We start from the raw sequence: 13,903 nt of genomic DNA on the forward strand, positions 1-13,903 counted from the left end.
CTTTAAATTCTCAAGAATATTGCTTAACTTACCTAAATAATAATGAGATTACTATTGAGAATAGTTTGTTCTCAGCTAAGCAATGACCAACTAAGCAGGAAAGATCAAGACATACAGCTACAATTCCAAGTGTGTGAGGCACAAGAAGAAGGGAGTGAACCCCCTTGTATCAAGTCAGGCACTTTGGTCGGGGATGGGCAGGTTTGGGGAGTAATGGGACCAGGCAGAAGAAAGAGTTGCAAGTCAGTAGAGTTGGAATGGTGACCTGGCTCTGGCTGGTGCTCTCAGAATTTCCACAGGCCTATCCTGATGTAAACTTGAGCTTCTTGTTTGGCCCTTGAACTATGCAAGAACACTTAAAAGAAGCTTGGCCAGGCACATCTTCCCAAGTGATATCTTTGTACTTCCATGCCTCAGCCATGTGCCCAACTCCATACTGCCCTCTAGGTAAACTCTCCTCTCCATCTGTCACATACCAATGAAGTCATCATCAGGAGTAAATTCATGGAACATACTAGTTATATCCTATGCATACTAAGTTAAAAATCTCTATTAGGCCACAACCCACCAACATCAAATGGGGAGATGTCACCATGGAGTCCCTTGGTGTCTTCACTGTCTTTGAGAAAACTGAAGTCACGAGAAGGTGAAGCCACAAAAGTCCTCATCTTTACCCCTTCTGCTGATCCCCCATATGTGCAATGGGAGTGAACTATGAGAAACATGAGAACTTCTCAAGATTGTCAGCAATGCCGTCTGAACCACCAACCACTTGGCCATTCTGCCCAAGATCATCCATGAAACTTTCACATAATGGAGAAACTTGTAATCACAGTCCATGCCATCAACGCCACCCAGAGACTGTGGGTGTCCCCTCTAGCAAACAAGGGCATGAAGGTCATAGTGCTGCCCAGAGTATCGCGCTTGCAACCAATGGCACTGTGAAGAGTCTGTCACGGATCTGACCTGCCATCTAGGGAAAGCTGCTAAATTTGATGATATCAAGAAGGTGGTAGAGGTACTGGAGGGCCCCTAAAGAGCATCCTGGGCGACACTGAAGACTAGACTGTCTCTCATGACTTTACTAGAGTCACCCACTCCTCTACCTGATGCAGGGCCTGGCATTACCCTCAATGGCCACTTTGTTAAGCTTATTTATTGTTTTTTAATTATTTATTATTTAATTATTTATTATTCCCAGCAGCTGGGAAGTTCTTGCCTCACCTCTAGCCCCCTACACACTGAGGAACTCCCATCCCTGACACAGTTCCCATTCCAAGCCCCAGAAGAACCCTACCTTGTCATGTACCATCAGCACAATCAATATCATACACTGTAACCAGAGGAAGGCAATCTACATGAGTTCCCCATTGAGAATCACATCCAAACTCTTTGGTATGGGCTTTCCCTTCCTCATTGAGCTCTCAGATTACTTTTTTGCACTCACCTCTAACCATTCATCCAATCTAACATCCTATACTTCAGCCATACTGGCCTATTTGCTGCATTTTATCAATTCTGTTTTAGTGAATACTGTTTCCTTTTCTTGAATATTCTTTCTCTGGTCCTTGTCTACCTGACAAATGATAGATAATCCTGATGTAACCGGTGTAACAGAGTATCAAAGAAGGACGTCAGAAGGGGCTGTGGAGAAAGGTCTTGATAACTCTTGTTTGCAGTACATTATTACTCACTGATAAGCAAATCACTGATGAATTGTTGGTTGTGAAATAGCTAGACATACGATGCTACCTGAGAGGCAGGACCCAAATGTCACCTCTTCTCCATTGCTTTCCTTAGCCCCGCTTCCCACCTCCAATAAAATACCAGCCTGCTAGAATTATTTCCTCCTCTACTTTAATGAAAAAATCAAGCCTGTCATTTATGAGTTCCTTCATTTCTAAGGTTCTAATGAAGAAATGAAGTTTCATCATTTCTGAGGTTATTTCTAAGGTTTATTTAGAAGGATCCCATTTCTTCCAGTCTGTTCTCTGAGTCCTTCCTGTAAGATTATACTCACCCTTTCCCTCTGTATTGAGGTCCTTCAGTCTATCCACAACCACGCACAGATGCCCTACCCTAAATCACTTGACCTTAGAGCCTTTCTAGCTAACATCATGTTTCTAACTTTTCACACCCAGCGATTCCAGTGAGCAATATACTCATTTTGCCTCCATTTTGCTGTTAAGGCATTTCTCCACAGCCCCTTTTAGCTGCTTTCTTCACCTTCTTCACTATTACAAGCTTATCTCTCAAGCTTATCTAACTCAAAAAAAAAAATCAAGCTACCAAGCGCAGTGGCCTTATTTTCAGTTTCCATTCAATGCAGGTCATCTATCCTAGTTCTTGAAGCGCTCTCCTCATGGCCATTCAGGACAGCACAACTCCCTGGTTTCCCTCCTACCTTTCCAAACACACCCTTTCAGATTCTCGCCTGGATTGCTCCTCTCCTCCGCCTTCACCCTAGACACGTACTCGATTCTCTTGTCTTTTATTAGATGTTTCACTTTTACAATTTTAACCATCATTCCTGTGCTAGTCCCACGTGTAAGTCTTGACCTCTCTACCAAGCTCTGGTTATGATTTCTGTCAGCTTATGGGATGTTTCCACTTACAGATACCACCAAGACTTGGCATGACATCTTGACAACTAATTTTCATCATCTGTTTTCTGAAGATACCTTTGTGTCTATCTTACATTTCCATTCCCGCAGAACTACATTAAAAACATGAACAAGAGATAAAGATCTCTCTTACTTTTAAAGGCTTCCAGAAGTGACAATTCTCTAAACTTCTTTGGCAAACAAACTTTATAAACCAGCCTACAGAGAACTAAAGGGAAAATGATGATGCTTTTACACCTTAAAGTAGATACACTTGTGTAACTTAAAGTTACAGATCAAAAAAGCCTCATTTTACAAAGAAAATGACTTCTAGGGAGGCACGTAAAGAGGGTTAGAAGGATTCTTAAAAGACAAGAGAGGCTTAAGAGTACTTACCTTAGAGGAATCATTCATTTAAGATATAAGGCAAAAAGAGATCTTAGAAAAATAAGATGCCGTATGAATGCAAAGATTGTTCTTATCTCATCATGTTAATTCATTCACTCCATGGGGATCATGCCACTAAAGATTTCAAAAGATTTGGTCATCATCTTCTGTTATAGATTTACTTCAAATCTTTATTCCTTCAGCTGTCTACCTTTTGGTCTAGAGGCTTTTTGTACAAAATATTCCCATTAGAAGAAATATTTTTCATTAACTCTTTAAAATATGAACAAAATAACATCTATTCTGGATTGCTAGCTGCTCTTTGAATAATAAATCTTCCTACAGTTAAAAATGGATAATTAAGGTCTGTTTTAGAGACTTGATTTCAGAGAAAGGAAGCTCAGTAATTAAAGTGAAAATGAAAATGGAAATTGATCGAGTGAATAACAATTTTCCATTTCCATTTAAAAGAATCTCTCAGGCACTGAGTTTTATTCAAATTACCCAGAAGGCTACTCAAACTATTTATTTGCTTTCCAAATAGCCTTAGATGTTGAGCAAAAGAAACGTAAGCTATGTTATTTTTGTTCTATGAAATAAGTAGGAATGAAAAGCAATTCGAAAGTTCATGTTGCAGTGGAGGTTGAGAAAGGAAAAAAGGCCAAGGATTTGTTGATCGGGAGTAACTGCCCAGGCCCTTCTGCCCCCTTCACAGTGACCTCTTCCCGGGAGAATTCCAGCCAGGAACTCTGCAGTTTTAAGGTCGCTGTGCCTTCAAAGTCCATCTGCTTCTCTCTGTCCCCAAGCTGGCAAGGACCTACTGTCATCAAGGGTCTGCTGCAGGTCTCCAGGACCAACTGTTCTAACGAAGGGCCACAGATATAACTAACTTCAAGCAAAGACGCCCTTTCATCCACTTTCACGGGGTAGCAGTCAAATGTATTCAACATCATTGTGGCTTTTAGTTCAGGCCCAACAACAGAAGAGAAGCGTTGAACACCACAGGTCTGGGAGAGAACCCAAAAACACCTGAACCATCCTTTCCAAGAAAATCTCAAAATCTCATAGAAACCAAGAGGAGAGGACCACAAGAGGACAGTAAATCTCATTCTTTTTCCCTAGACTAATAATTTTTACATTTCCAATTACAATCTACAGCATTCACACCAAACTAAAGTGATTAGTTATCTCACTTGTCACCTTCATGAAATTTTTAATTCTACTTGAGATGACTGGAAAACAGCCTAGTAAAAATCAAACAATCAAAAACCAAAACCACTATTTGCCCATTATCAGTTGAAGGAACTTCATTTTTAATATAACCTTTCTCCCCAAAACTCTGTTTAATAAGAAACTAAAGTACTAAAGACATCTATCCTCATAAGCAAGGCTCTGGACCTCATAAAAAGTGGAGAAATAATCAAAAAAGCCTACTACTAAAGGTTATATATGGGACAGTGGGGGTGTTTGTCATTGCTCTACAATCCAGGTGGGTTCCAAACAGCATTTGTTTGCACGTCTGGGCAAGTGCTCGATCTGTTTGCTGATCTTGGATACTCTACCATGTTAACCACTGTATCCGTATTCACCTTTTTTTTTTTTCTAGGTATCTTTGAGTGATGTGCAGAGGTGTGGCTATCTTTCCAAACAATTTTTGTAAAATATAACAAAATAATGTTTTGTTCCCCAAACATTGGATAGTTCATTTTTGTTCCACTATTTTTCACAATACATACACCAACTCAATTGGGCTAACATATTCAAAACTTCTCAAAATAATAACTTCATTTTTTTAATGTCTTACTATTGCACATTACTGAATAAGATAGTGTGACAAGTAGAAGCACAATTCCTGATGCGGAGAAAGTTTTTATTTGGATAGACAACCAATCTTAAGTAAACGATCAGGAGATAATTACACAATTATGAATTATATATTAGAAATCTTAACATAAGCAAGTACACTAGGACTTAGTACAAACATTCTAAGGTCATGGTCATGTTTTTGTCTGATTTACTTCTAATTTTTCGTGTTTTGTTGCTATTTTAAATGGCAAATTTTGTTTAACCATATTTTAAAAATATTATTTCTAGTGTATAGAATGCAATTTACTTTTTATATTGAATACATGTGTTCATTATATATATTATGTGTCTCTAGTGAGCTTGCTGATTTCTCTTATTAATTATAATCATATGCCTTTGTTTTCTCTTTTTTAAGGTAGACAACCATTATCTATGAGTAATTACAACTTCAGTCTTTCTTATCTTTACATCTTTTATAACATTTTCTCTTTTCTTATTTATTGACTTGGACCTCCAATTCAATGTTGAAAAGACACTGTGACGGCAGGCATCCACGCCTCCCCTGATTTTAAAGGGGATGTTTCTAATGATTCACCAGGAAGAATATTTTCTGTAGGTTTTTGGTAGATACATCTTGACAGGTTGATGAAGTTCCCTTCTATTCCCACTTTGCTAAGAGATTTAGCTTGAAAATATGTTGAACTTTATGCATTTTTTTAATCTATTGAGAAGGTCATATGTTTTCTTCATCAATCTTAATACAGTGAATTAAAGTGATACATTTTCTTATGGATAGGTATAAATTTCTGCAAAGATGATATAAACTTAATTACTAGGTATCGCTTTTATACACATTGCATGATTCTATTTGATAATATTTTATTTAGAATTTTCACATTTATTTTCATGTATATGATTAGTCTGTAACTTTTATAATTGCTGGGTTGAGTATCAAGGTTTTACTAGCTCCATAAAGTATTTGAAGAATTTCTCCTCTTTTTCTATACTCTGGAGAAGTTGTCTATTCCTTGAATTATCTATTTCCTGAATATGGTGAAAAATTTCACTTTAAAACTCTCTGGGCCTAATATTTATTTGGTGGGTAAAATGTTAACTATTTCTTGAATGGTTATAGGCATAGTAAAGGTTTCCATTTCTTGAATTAGCTATGACAAATAATTTTTAAAATTCTAATAGATATAATATACATTACAAAATTATATAATATACTAGAAATTATTTCTCAATTTCATTTAAATTTCACATATTTTGATTATGTGGTCAATATTCATCCCTGTTCCATTTAAGAAAAAAAAAATGTCTTTTAACTGTTGTGTTCAGGAGTTCATATCTATTTATTAAATCTGGCTTGTTAATTTTGTTAAGATATTCTTTATCTTTATGACTTTTTTCTGATTTATCTATAAATTATTGTAAGAAGTATGTTAAGATCCCCCACTCTAAGGGCAGATTGGTTCATATCTCTTGGTAATTCTGTCAAGTTTTTGTTTTCTGTATTATAAAGACATGTTATCAGTTGAATGCAAGTGTGGTGAGGGGGGCCAATGGGTGGACAGACAATCTTTTGCTGAAGAGAGTAGACATGTGATTTATGGATCCACTCAACCATCTCAACAGAAGCCAGGACTAGAGATGGGATTACCCAGGAAAGATCTCTAGTGCACCTTCTTGTCTAATAGTGTGACTCCTCATGACATACACCAAAGGTCCACATGATTTTTAAGACTGTTATACTAGCAGAAGTATTGCCAACTAAGAGGGAAAGAGACTGGATGAAATGAAAGAAGGTTGTCAGACTCCCAAAATTCTACAAACAGGAAAAGTAGCTACACAGCTACAAACATGTGCTACTACTTAAGAAAAAAAGAATGACTCCAAGGGCAGATCTGCAAATAAAGACACAGAAACCAGAGAAGCAGGGACCCACAGAAACTCTGTGGGCCCAGAAGGTGGAACCTTGAGCCACAAAGAATATTCTCAGGCCTTGAAACCTAATGGAAATTGCCCTCTTGGGTTTTGAACTTTCTTGGGACCAGTAACCTCTTTATTCCTTCCAATTTCTCCACTTAAATTGGGGAAATAGCCTATGTCTGTCCCACCACTGTGTTTTAGAAGCAGATAGTATGTTTTCTAGTTCATAGGTCAACAGATAGACAGAAATTTTGACTTATGATGGATCGTATCCTGAGTCTTACCCATACCTGATTTGGATAATTTAGATGATGAGATTTTGGACTTTTTGAGTTGATATTTAGATGAGATTTGGGATTTAGCGTTGATGCAGGGATGAGTTAAGACTTGAGGGGATGTTGGTATAGGATGAATATATTTTGCACATGGAATAGAGATGAACTTTAGGGGACCAGAGAATGGACTTTAGCTGATTGAATAGTGTTCCCCCAAAAGATATGTCCAAGCCCTAATCCCTAGTGCTTGTAACTGTGACCTGATTTGGAAATATGGTCTCTGCCACCATAGTTAAGTTAAGGATCTCAGGAGGAGATCATCCTGGTTTAGAGTAGAAGAGGAAGGAGAGGGAGGTTGGACACAGAGACCCAGAGGAAGACAACGTGAAACTGGAGGCAGAGACTGGAGAGTTGCCTCTACAAGCTGAGGAATGCCAAGAATTGCTGGCAGTTGCCAGAAGCTAGGAGAGGGGCATGGAACAGACTCCCTCTCGAAGCCTCCAGAAGGAACCACTCCTGCCCGCATTTGATTTTGGAATTCTGGCCCCCAGAACTGTGAGACAATAAATTTCTGTTGTTTTAAGTCACTTTGTTTGTGGTAATTTGTTACAGCAGCCCTACGAAACTAATATACTTAGTATGTTTTTCCATTCTTTTATCATCTGTGTTCCTGTTTTTCCAGATGTGCCTCTGATAAACAGCATAAAACCCATTTATTTATTTATTTATCTATTTGTTTATTTTGATGGCTTCCATGCATTTTATTTGTTTTCTTTCACAATCCTTCTACAAAAGAGAAAAGTTAAAAACCAAGGCCCTGGAAAGAGGGTGAGAACCCTTCCTCTTTCTTGAGAGCCCTCCTCCTCTCTTCATGTCCCCTAGCTGTGTCACTGCTGCATTTCATGGGGGTAGAGGGCTTGCTACTTTCATCCCCCACCAGGCCCCAAAAGGCATGCAGCAACCCCTGTCCCTCAGCCCTCTCCCCGACACATGGAGCCTGGTTACAAGAGGCTGTGATAAGTTCTGTTGGGATCCAGTAGGAGTTCTGAACCCCAGAAGGCCATGGCCAGGGCACAGTCTGTGAAGAACACTTTGTCCTCCTGCTCAGCACCCCCTAATAACACTGCTGGGCCCAGCACCTCACCCGCGAAGGCCAGCTGCACGCTCGCAGGCAAGGCAGAACCGGAGCTCAGAGGCTTAGCTGAGAGCTGGTGCAGGTACACACAGTCAGACTTGAAGGGACAGCGGCCACTCCCCTGCAGAAGAATTGGCATTGAATCTAGCTAGTCTGAGCCTTGAAGTTCTTGATGAGATACTCCTCAGGCCCCTTGCTCACCTGGAGTTTGTGAGGGATGATGTAGTGGAATGGATGCGGCACTGGGGACAGACCTTCATGACATCCAGCAGGAAGTCCTGTGGGCTCTTCTGCCAGGTGCACAGGCAGCCCAGGCAGTGGGCATGGGTGCAGTTGGACAGGATGCTGAAGATCCTCTTGGCCTCTGGCTTGTCCCTTACCTTGTCCATGTAGATGCCACATATGATCTCCCAACTGTCCTGCTCCCCACCAAGGTCCAAGCTCTCAAGGTGGGCCATGAGCTGCTGAGCAGGATCTGACTTAGGCTGAGACTCCTGGAAATAGCTGTGATCAGCGTCAGCAGATGATGGAGACAGGGACTTCCAGGAACTGCCACCAACCTCCTCGCCCTTGCTGGCCAGCTCCTCCAGGCCAGGCTCCATGCCCTGGCAGGCCCCAGCCCAGCTCTAACCCATAGCCGCAGACGGCAGGTAAGTAAGTGCCAAGCCCTCATGGGTCAGCCCCAAGTGGGGCCCTGGCAGGGCGACAAGTGACTCCAAATGGTGGGGGCTCCACTCCAGGTGACCAGGAGCTGTGGGTGCTTATAGCTTCATCAATCTCCATGGAAGCAGAAGTCTTTCTGGAAGGATATGCAGACCTGGAACACCTTTCTATTGTGAGCAAAGTAACAGCTGGTCCCCAATGACAGGCCCCCTGCAGGAGTCGGGGCTGTTCTTCTCACCATGGCCGCTACCATCTAGCCCTGCAGAGTCCATCCCAGATGCAGCCTCTAGTGAGAAACCTGATTTATTTTGCAATCTAATTTGACACTCTCCTTTAACTGGCAAGTTTGGTCCATTTATATCTATTGTTACTGCAATATACTTAAAAATATTTCTATTGTTCTATTTTGTGTTTTCTGTATGTCCTGCTATTATTATGCTTTTTCTCTCCCTTCCTTTTTGTCTTTTGATTGATTCTATTTTTTTTCCTACTCTTTAGAGCTATAGTCTCTACTCTGGATTTCCATCAGCATCACCTAAAAAGCTATTCAAAACACACTTATTGACGAGGCCCCACTCCAGCCCAGTTGAATCCAAATCTCTGGAGATGGATCCCAGTGTCTATATTCCTAATTTTTTTTTTTTTTTTGGTGAAGAAAATTGGCCCTGAGCAAACACCTGTTGCCAATCTTCCTCTCTTTTTGCTTGAGGGAGATTGTCACTGAGCTAACATCTATGCCAATCCTCCTCCATTTTGTATATGGGATGCTGCCACAGCATGGCTTGATGAGCAGTGTAGATCTGCACCTGGGATCTGAACCAGTGAGCCCCAGCTGCTGAAGCAGTGCATACAAACTTAACCACTATACCACCAGGCCAGCCCCTCCACTTTTTTTTTTAAGTAGAGTAGTCCCCCTTTATCCATAAGGGATACATTCCAAGATCTGCCTGAAACCACAGATAGTACTGAGCTCTATATATGCTACAGTTTTCCCAAGGCACACATGCCTATGATAAAGTTAAATTTACAAATTCAGCACAGTAAGAGGTTAACAACAATAAAACTAATAATAAAATAGAACAATATACTATAATAAAAGTTATTTGAATGTAGTCTTTCTCTCAAAATATCTCATTGTACTGTATGTACAGTGTGAATAAGATGTGGACATGCTGGTCAAAGGCCTGGTTCCTGTCCCAGGCAGGACAGAGCAGGATGGGAGAGATTTCATCACACGCTTCAGAATGGCACAAAATTTAAAACTTAGGAATTGTTTATTTCTGGAATGTTTCATTTAATATTTTTGAACCACAGTAGACTGTGGGTAACTGAAATTGCAGAAAAGAAAACCATGGATAAGGGGGGACCACTGTAAAAGATCTTAGAAAGCTTTAACTAAAACCACTCAACTTTTCAGATATTCTTACCCCATTTCTTATGCTATCTTAATTTTTCACCTGCAAAATTAAATATTTTTGTCATAGACTCAACATTTTAGATTTACCCATATGTTAACCTCTGCTCATCATTCCTACTTGCATCTCAGACATATCTTTGGTTTCTTTTTTCTTCCTCCTACAGTACTAAAGTAAGTCCCTCAGAAGCTCCCTTACTGAGGGTCTGTTGATAAAGAACTCTCAATATTTGTTTGTTGAAAATGCCTTTTTCTTTTTAAAGATTGGCACCTGAGCTAACATCTGTTGCCAATCTTCTTTTTTTCTTCTTCTTCTTCTCCCCAGAGACCCCCAGTACATAGCTGTATATTCTAGTTGTAGGTCCTTCTAGTTGTGCTATGTGGGATGCACCCTCAGCATGGCCTGATGAGTGGTGCCATGTCCGCACCCAAGATCTGAACTGGCAAAACCCTGGGCTTCTGAAGCGGAGCACATGAACTTAACTACTCAGCAACAGGGCTGGCCCCTGAAAACGTCTTTATTTTGCCCTTATTCTAGAATGCAATTTTAACCAGATATATATTACCAGATAGACAATTCTCTTCTTTCAGCATTTTGGAAACATTATTCTCCATCTTAAGGCCTCCATTGCTGATGTTGAGAAGTCAGCTCTCACACTAATAAATAGTGCCACCCAAAAGTGTGGGCTAAGGAGCTTGTTAGAGATGTAGATCTCAGACACCACCCTACATCAATTGAATCAGAACCTTGAAGTGGTAGGGCCACATCTACAAATTTGTTTACTAACTTTCCAGGTGATTCTGGGGCTCATTAGAAGTTGAGAAGTTTCTCAAGAGTAATTCATGTATAGGCAACTTTCTTTTTATCTCTTCCTACTTTTAAGATCTTCAAGACACTATGATATGTCTAGCTGTAGACTGACTTATTTATTGTGCTCGGGAATTTTTATTATTCTTACATCTGAAGATTCATGTCTTTCAATAATTGTGGGAAATCATCACCCATTATCTCATCAAATATTACCCTTCCTACATATTCTTCATCTGTAACTCCAATAACATGTGTTTTAAACATTTTCATTTTTCTCTTCCTGTAGCTTTTAATGTAGATCCCTATTCATTAATATTCCTAACAGTGTCTTCATAGGACGAAAAATTTTTGAATAGGAGTACCTGTAAATGAGTACATCTGCAGAAATTTAATTCAATTCAACAACTTATCCAACAAAAATTCAATGACCTATACACATTTCCAATCCCAGAATTGGGAAAGAACTTTCCAGTAAAATAGTAGAGCATTTTACTGTAATTGCAATTCCTTAAAGCCTTAGCAAAAGAGCATCACCAAAGACATATTATAAAAATGGAATGACTGAGACCCTTACAATGTATATTTGTTAAACAAAATCTCATAGACAATGTTCAAGGTAAGTTTATGTTACTTAGATTTTCATATTGTAATGTATTCTTTTACAGAAAGACCCCTACGTATTATGTTTTTTTGTCAATATGCAATCATTTATTTTTTAAATGCTTCTCAGTGAAGAAACAGCCAAGCTGAAAAAAAAAAAACAAGATATTTCCCTTTGACTTTAAAATTCGTTTTGTTAATAGTTGTATTCATGGACTCCATAGAAAATCTGTTTCCTGATATTTCAGGAACCTTTCATCAAATTTGATGATTCAATTATCTTCACAGAAAGGAATGTCAGCAGTTTTCGAACGCTGGAGCAAAAGCTTCATCTGAGCCCCTCGGTGCTCTCCCTCCACTGGAAAACATGAGAAAGACAAAGAGCTTGAGCAGAAATAAAATCAGACACAGAACCTAATGGGGGAGGGGCATATTTTTCCTTATGCTGATGGATGAATGGGAAGTTTAAAACTTGAGTGTTTTAAAAGCTAATGCGTTTAAGACTAATTATCTGTAAAGACAATATGTCTGTGCGCTACGTAAATAAGAACCCGGAATGAGACACATCTGTCATAATGAAATGTGACACAGGGGAGATTAGACTAAAGCTTTCCTTATAGTGAGTTTTTAGATAAACTTTTTTTCTGATTAATAAAATGTCCAATTCTTTGAGATGCTTGCACTGAGACTTGGATGGAAATGGGATCCGATTGTGGCAGGAAGTTTCCGGATGAGTTATGCAGTTTCAACCTGATCGGTTCATTTATGCTCAGCAGAGGCTGTGCATGCTCCATCTGAGTCAGCCACTGTCATTATCTGCATAGAGGCAGAGGATCCTCTGGGAGCTGAGGACTGGTACCTGACACGTATCAGTAAACTGACATGTATCAGTTTGTTTACATCAAGAAGCTCATTCAGAAGAAATTCCTCTTCTTCTCTCCATTTGGAAACCCTCGAAAACAAGGCAGAAACTGTTGTGATATGAGCCTTCCTTTGCATCACTCTCTTCTCTCTGTAACTTTCACATCTCCCCTTCTGCTGGCTGTTTCCCGTCAGCCTAGAAATGTGCCCACGTCCCCGCCGTCTTAAAAAGGGAATGAACAGAAAACAAAGAAAGTCCTCTTTGAACTCTGCTTATCCATTTGGTGACAAGTTTCTCAGTTTCTCACACTCAACTCACTGAAAGAGTAGTGCATTTCCACATCTTCACTTTTATACTTCCCTTTCATTCTCAAACCCATTATAACCTGGCTTCCGCCTGCATCCAGCTAAGAAATTCCTCTGGCTAAGATCACTAACAGCAACAAAGTGGCCATATTTCAGTCCTTATCTTGTCTGACCGCTGCAGTGCACCCAACACCATTGATACCTCCCTCTCTTCTTGAGGTTCTTTACTCCCTTGGCCTCTAGGACTCCAGTTCTCCTGCTGCATCTCAGTTCCACTCTCTCCCTGGGCTCCTCTTCATCGATCCTCCCATTAAACAGGGGTGAGCCCCAGTCTTCCGTCTTGATGCCCCCTCTCTTCAACTCTGCCTAGGCAATTTCATTCTTGCTCACAGCCTCTCCTCAAGGCTGAGAATTCCAAAATCTGTATCTGCTATTCAAACTTTCCCCTCAGCTCCTGAGTTCCAAATCTATACATCCCACAGCTCACACGGATGTTCCACGGACACCTCAAACTCAATGTGACCAGAAAGCTTTAGAAAAAAAAAAGAAAAATTTTCCTTCTGTATTTCTTGTCTTCTCAGTTATTCTAAATAGTAACCAAGAAATCAGCTTTGTCTCCTCTCTCTCTTCGGTGTCCAACCTCAGTGTCACTAAGTCCTGTGGATTTTCCCCATCTTCCCTGGTCCCTTCTCTCCATTCTCAATGTCATTGCTGTAGTTCATATACTCATTACCCCTTGCCTGAATATTCTCTCCTAACCAGTCTACCTGTCATTATGTTTGCTCCCTTCCAGTACGTTCGTTTTACTACTGCCAGAGTGATCTGCTGAAGTTGTCAGTTTCAATCCATTGTTGAAAACTCTCTTTACTGGACATATCTTATACACCACCTTAGATCTTTCAGCCTGCCTATCTCCCAGGCCTCTGCCTCAACCATGGCACTTCAAACATCTTGATGCATGCCTAGGGAGATCTTCTGCCTGAAGGCAAGGCCTGGAACTTGTAACTCCCCTCCAGCACTTCCAGACTCGGAGGAAGCACCACAAGTTAGTCCAGGTCCTCTGAGAAGCAAATGCCAAGTTGTTATCAGACATGCAGCAGATCTGATTCT

General features: G+C 40.1%; 1 long non-coding RNA gene and 1 pseudogene across 1 annotated transcript in view; one reads left to right on the plus strand and one right to left on the minus strand.

Moving 5' to 3' along the window:
- The first annotated feature begins 692 nt into the window (after positions 1-692).
- On the plus strand, positions 693-1,339 carry LOC138918456 (glyceraldehyde-3-phosphate dehydrogenase pseudogene; annotated as a pseudogene).
- Positions 1,340-11,813: 10,474 nt separating this feature from the next.
- The window catches only part of LOC111768570 (uncharacterized), a 98,629-nt gene continuing 96,539 nt past the window's right edge, over positions 11,814-13,903 (minus strand). Inside the window, exon 5 of the long non-coding RNA XR_011427682.1 lies at positions 11,814-11,984. This is a non-coding gene — a long non-coding RNA (uncharacterized lncRNA). The remainder of the gene's footprint in view (positions 11,985-13,903) is intronic.

Source organism: Equus caballus, chromosome 17, assembly GCF_041296265.1.
Source record: "Equus caballus isolate H_3958 breed thoroughbred chromosome 17, TB-T2T, whole genome shotgun sequence".
In the NCBI taxonomy this organism is placed as follows: domain Eukaryota; kingdom Metazoa; phylum Chordata; class Mammalia; order Perissodactyla; family Equidae; genus Equus; species Equus caballus.